The sequence below is a fragment of the Glycine max genome, chromosome 10 (genome assembly GCF_000004515.6).
Source record: "Glycine max cultivar Williams 82 chromosome 10, Glycine_max_v4.0, whole genome shotgun sequence".
Lineage (NCBI taxonomy): Eukaryota > Viridiplantae > Streptophyta > Magnoliopsida > Fabales > Fabaceae > Glycine > Glycine max.
In genome coordinates, this window is record NC_038246.2 from 20,493,472 (window position 1) to 20,500,146 (window position 6,675).

General features: G+C 41.7%; 1 non-coding gene across 1 annotated transcript; it reads right to left on the minus strand.

Annotated features, from left to right (window-relative positions):
• Positions 1 to 6,053: 6,053 nt before the first annotated feature.
• LOC112998261 (small nucleolar RNA R71) lies at positions 6,054 to 6,160 on the minus strand. The gene has a single exon (XR_003263297.1). It is a non-coding gene; the product is annotated as a small nucleolar RNA R71 (small nucleolar RNA).
• Between the last annotated feature and the right edge of the window lie 515 nt (positions 6,161 to 6,675).

The window sequence follows — 6,675 nt, forward strand, 5'->3', positions numbered from 1 at the left end:
AAACTGGTCCGGGGTAGGGCACGGAAAAGAAGTAAAGCCCTGACTCTGCAGGCTGAGACTCATCTGATACAGACAATCATGAGTCTGTACATGTGCCCGGTGGTTGGCCGCCTGCTGGCGAACCAAATGCCGCAAATACTGCTCTGTATCAAACAATCCGGCTGGGCCAGCCTGATGAGGTGGCGGCGCGTCCGCGGCCTGTGGTACATCACCCTAGACCTGTCTCTGTGTGCAGTACTTCTCGATAAAAGCTCGGGTGATGGGCGGCCGAATTATCTTGCTAGGTGTGACAGGGACGCCGAACGACTGGCAGAGTCCCGTGATCAAGGCGGGAAATCCCAGGGCCCTGTTGGACTTATCTGGGTCCAGAGGGTGCCTGGTAGGCGCCATTCCTGTAAAAATATAGATGGCATCAGCGATTAACTGAGCCACATGGATGCTCATCCGCGTCAGGATGGCGTACACCAGCTGACACTTCGGCAGGGGAAGGTCGGAGTTATGATCGGTGGGCAGGATGTTGCTGAGCAGCAAAGTCATCCATATCTGAGTCAGGGTGGTCATGTTGGTGCGCATGATCCGCACCCGCCTCCCAGCAGCAGTCCGGGCAAAATCTTGCCCCGGTATACATAGTAACTGGGCGATGGCCTCCTCGTCGAACCCATCAGACCGATTCCTCCTCTGGCCATACTCGCACTCCTGGCCCTCTTCCAGCACTAAAGGATATCCCAGGAGCTGGCCGATAGCATCTGCATCGAACGGGATCCACTGACCCCTTACCCAAGACCTCATGTCACGCACGCCCTCCTCTGTTGGCCAAGCATTGGCATAGAATTCGAGGACTATTTCTGGATCGAACTTGGCCATGGGGGTAACCAGCGATGCCCACCGCCGGCGACCTATCTCCTCCTGGAAATCAGTATACTCGTCGTCCCTGAGCTGGACGCGTCACTCCCGGAGAAATGACCATCCCTTGATGGCCTCGAAGCGCTGCTGGTGTACAGCGCTCCTAAAGCGGTGACTGTCATACTCGGGAGCGGAACTAGTTCCTTCAACCGCTTTATCCTTCCTAGATCTCTTCGAGGCGAGCTTCCTCGGGGCCATTTCCTGCGAGAACAAACATTTTAGAGTTAGTTTTACAAGACAATGCCTACCTTAACACAAAAAATGTCATGCCAATCCCTCTAATTTAGACTAAACTCATATGATCCATGTACATACGCATATGTAGAAAATACCCTATTTATTTATATCAACACACAAAGATATTCAAAACATTCTAGTTACCACACACACACACAGATATATATATATATATATATATATATATATATATATATATATATATATATATATATATATATATATATATATATATATATATATATATATATATTTTTTTTTTTGAAAGAATATTTACACGCATGCTCAAGGTATTGTACCCACAATTACATATGTTCATATCCTAACCACTTGCCATTTACAAACTAACCACATCCATTTGAAGTATTTTATTAACATACAAATTTTTGGTTGTTCCATTCCTATTTGTTTATACATATATGCGCATCGGAGAGCCAATCTCACGTCACGCACATACTTGCATTTGAAAGAAACTTTCATGCCATCTATCTACTCTCGAGGGGCGATTCCCCATCATATATTCATTTGGGAAGCATTCTTGTGCCATCTTGGCATGGGTATATATTTTTTTTTGAAAAGCCTCTTATGCTACTTATCCACCAATATACATATTGTGAAATGCATTATTTACCATTCATCCACTTTGCAAGGTATTTTCATGTCATATATTCACACACTTTGCAACACGTTTTTATGCCATATATATTTACACATATATCTACACACCATTGAAAAGCATCTCCCACGTCACTTAGGTGTAAAAATACCAATCATGGGGCAGCCTACACTCTTACCAACAAGTCCCTATTTGCATGCTTTTTTACATTCAAAACCAAAATTTAAATCCCTAGGCATAAGTCATGCTTCCTTACATTGAAATTTAAAAGCTTAGGTTCCTAGGCCTAGAATTGCATTCGGACTCTCATTTTAAATCCTTCATGCTGTCCCTATATATATAAAACAGTCCCACAATCCCAAGCTTACAAAATCATGCTCATACGTCATTGAGGCATTTCACCGAGCACTTGGTGGGCGCATGTTTGGACATAAATTGCAAGAGAATGGGAGCAATGTGGCATGCCCCATTGCTTCAGAATACAACCTAGGCCTAAGGCCTTTTCATTCAAATCCTCAATTCAAGAAAACAAGCACCAAAGCAAACCAAAAACTGCCTCACAATTATAAGCATGTTCTCACAATTTAAGGCACCAAAAGATGAAGAAAACACATCAATGGGAAGCAAAAATTTCAAGGATGGAATACTTACTTGTTGGAGTGAATTGAAACAATAAAAACGGAAGCAAAACGTGATCAAAAGGCTTAGGGGAGAAAGAAACCGCAAGCCTTCTTTTCTTGAATGAGGGGGGAAGTTTTTTGATGCCCAAAACGTTCCCTCCCTCGTTTTTTTATAATTTGGTGCAGGGGTTGCTCGCCCAGGCGAGCTAACCTGCCCCCCCCCCCCCCCCCCTTTTTTTTTTTTTTTTTTTGAGGGGAACATTAACCATGTCCCCTCCTTTTTATGGGTTAGCGTCTCGCCTAACTTGAACTTACTTAAGTTAGAATTAGGCGTCGATTACTTATTTTAAAACAAACAAATAGTAAAAGAAACTGCAAACACAAAGGATACTGGGCTGCCTTGCAGCGACGTTCCCTGCTCGTTTAGCGCCGGGAAAGGGCAACGATTGGTCGGTCGTGCCCCCCATCCCCACTTGCATCCGTTCCTACGTACCTGCAAATAGGAAACAAAAATACGCGGCCAATCGTGACCGGTCATCGTCTTACCTTGGTTGATTTCTGCCATTGATTTGTCTTGACTTCGGACCGTGGCCCGTTGATTCTACTCTTTGCTATCACAAGATATGCATGTGCATGTGCACGTATGAATGTTGCTAATGCGATGATTTTATTTTAGTGAAGGTTGGTTAGGTTTAATTTTAAAATAAGCGTTTGGGGGCACCCCCATACACCGAGCGAAGAGGGCTCATGCTTATGACAAAACTAAAACACAAAGCTTGAAACATCAAAGGGGGGACTAAAACCCCGCCCATCTTTCCTTTTCAAAGAAACGAGACAAATACAGTGAATGGGAATCCCTAGAGGAAACCAAAAGGAACGAGAAAAACTCAGAAAAAAAACGTGCGACGGTTCTCTCGATTGCCCCAGACTTTAAGCGTAATATCGCTTAACTACATCGGAGTTCACGGGCGAAGGCAATTCCTCGCCATCCATGTGGGTGAGTATCAGAGCACCCCCAGAAAAAGCTCTTTTCACAACGAAAGGTCCTTCATAATTCGGGGCTGATGTGCCATCATTTTCTTCTATTTTCTAAACCCTTTTTGCACCATTTTAATTATTGATTGGTCTTAATTGTCAATTAATTAGGCAGTTTTATTATTTGGGCTCAATTAGCTAATTTGATGTTTTTAATCTAATTTCAGGAATTAATGAAACATTGGGCTTAATCCGGATTTTGGTTGTGGACTTGAAGAGGGCAAATAAAGCAGCGCTTACCTTAGTTAATTTCTAATTAGGAAATTTCGCAATTTTATTTTATGTTGTTCAGTGTTTATTTCGTTTTGGGCCAGAGTATTGTAACAGGGCCCAGTGACTTTGAGTGACTCTTTTTAAATAGCTGCCTTGGGATTCATGCAGGGCATTCTATTCTGTTATGCTATTCATTATTCAGAGCTTTGTTTTAGGGTTTTCGTTTTTCTGTTTTGACGTTTCTGAGTTCGTAATGCAATTTTACGTTTTCTGCTTCTAATTACAATTTCGTTCTTGCTTCTTCTTCTACTCTCATTTACGTTTCTGTTCCATTTTACATTTCTGTTCGTTTACGTTTCTGTTCATTTACGTTTCCGTTCATTTACGTTTCTGCTTCAATTGCGTTTTCTATTTGAATCCATGGAAGGCTAGATTTTCTGGTGTTGTTTCCTCTTGAGGACGAAGCCCAACTCTCTTTGAGGTTTCGCTTGTAATGTGGTTTCCTGGCAGTTCTCCCTTCACCAGTATCCCAAATTCGTGAATATTAATCAGTGCACGCTTCGTGTTCGATTAATTGCCTCTGAGTCTAACTTGCGTTCATGCTTAATGGACGAAGGGCTAACTGGTGTATGTGGTGCCTAATCACGTATTGAAAACCCTAAGTTGATTTTCGCTTAGTAAATTGAAATAGGGTTGGATTAAGTGGTTGACTGTTAGGGACGAATTCTCTAACCCAGGATAAGAGAATGGCTTCTGAATCAGAGGAAACAACCCGTTTTTAATATTAGTAGTTTCGAATTTCAGTTTACTTGTTCTGCTCTTTAATCACAAAACAAACAAACCCCCCCCCAATCGTTACTGTTACTGCAAGTATATTATGAACATTTGGTTTGTCACTGCTCGTTGGGAAACGACCTAGGATCACTTCCTAGTTACTGCATTTTCATGTTTATTTGATTCGGGTACGGCTTCGATCAAATTTGGCACCGTTGCCGGGGAGCAGTGTCCAAAGGTTCATAATAGCTAGCTAGTGTTGTGTGTTTAATCCTTTCGTGTTTTATGTTTAATTTTTAGTATTGTGTTAGTATGTGTGTTAGTGTTGTTTAGTGTCCTGGTATTTTGTTTAATGTGTGTTATGTTTCAGTTTTTCCATTAAGCGTTTCCCCTGTTTCAATCTTGGTTGTTTTGCTGTGAAGATTGTGCTTGAAAACAGAGTAGTAGTAGAAATCAGCTTGCGGAAAAACAGAGTAGTAGTAGAAATCAATTAGAGACGGATTTTAGCGACCACCCATGCTGAATTATTTGAGATTTTTTGTTTTAGTAGCTAGGGTTGTTATTTTTGGCTGAATTTTTTTGTGGTAACTTCTTTTAATCCATATTGTGTGGGAAAAATAGCTAGAGCCTTTAGTTTGGTCAGATTTGAAAGTTCCAAAAAACTAGCAAATTTTGTGTTTGTCAAAACTTCAAACGGCCATAACTTTTGCTCCGGTTATCAGAATCGCAATTATTATATATGCATTTGGGGTAGAAAAAACTTTCCTACGCCATGGCAGCCCGCCATAGGCCGACTGAGGTCTCCATCGTCCAAAAAAAGCGATTCTGTCAAAAGTTTTTTATTTTTCAAGTTTTATTCACTTATTTTTCTTAACCTACCATTTTTAGCTTTCATAGTTAGACTTTGAATTTTTGTCTGAAATTTTTGTGCTATCTTCTCATCATTTTATAGGGTTGCTCACAAAATTTCAAGTCATTTGGATATCATTTGAGGGTAGCTGTAGTTCAAACCTACACCTTTATTTACATGACAAGGCAACTAGTTGTGTGCATGCTGAATGTAGTGTATGACTAGAGGCAATCCATCTGACTTACAACCCTTTGATCCTGAGATAGATAGGACATTTCATAGATTAGTTAGGCATCATTTTATACCTTTTGATCATTCTGAGCATTCCATAACTGGTGAATCTGTGCATTATGTTATTGGTGATTTTGAACATCCTGATCTTGAGCATTATAATTTTGAGCATTCTGATTTTGCACATTCTGAGAACATGGCACAACCTCCACCTCGTCAGAGGACTCTAAGGGAAATGGCTGCACCTGATTTCACCTACGAAAGCTTGTGCATCCAATACCCTGATGAGGATGTCCCATATGTTCTTAAAACTGGACTAATTCATTTGCTTCCAAAGTTTCATGGCCTTGCAGGTGAAGACCCGCACAAACATTTGAAGGAATTTCATATTGTCTGCTCCACCATGAAACCCCCAGATGTCCAAGAGGATCACATATTTCTGAAGGCTTTTCCTCATTCATTAGAGGGAGTGGCAAAGGACTGGTTGTATTACCTTGCTCCAAGGTCCATCACGAGCTGGGATGACCTTAAGAGAGTATTCTTAGAAAAATTTTTCCCTGCTTCCAGGACCACAGCCATCAGGAAAGATATCTCAGGTATTAGACAGCTCAGTGGAGAGAGCCTGTATGAGTACTGGGAGCGATTTAAGAAACTATGTGCCAGTTGCCCTCACCATCAGATTTCAGAACAGCTTCTTCTCCAATATTTTTATGAAGGACTCAGTAATATGGAGAGAAGTATGATAGATGCTGCCAGTGGTGGAGCCCTTGGAGACATGACTCCTGCTGAAGCCAGAAATTTAATTGAGAAGATGGCCTCCAACTCTCAGCAGTTTAGCGCCAGAAATGATGCCATAGTCATTAGAGGAGTGCATGAGGTAGCTACAAACCCATCTGCATCATCTGAAACTAAGAAGCTTGAAGGCAAACTGGATGCATTGGTTAACTTGGTAACCCAGCTGGCCTTGAATCAGAAATTTGTACCTGTCGCAAGGGTTTGTGGTTTGTGCTCCTCTGCTGACCACCATACAGACCTTTGCCCTTCCATGCAGCAACCTGGAGCAATTGAGCAGCCTGAAGCTTATGCTGCAAATATTTACAATAGACCTCCTCAACCTCAGCAGCAAAATCAACCACAGCAGAACAATTATGACCTTTCCAGCAACAAATACAACAATGGATGGAGGAATCACCCTA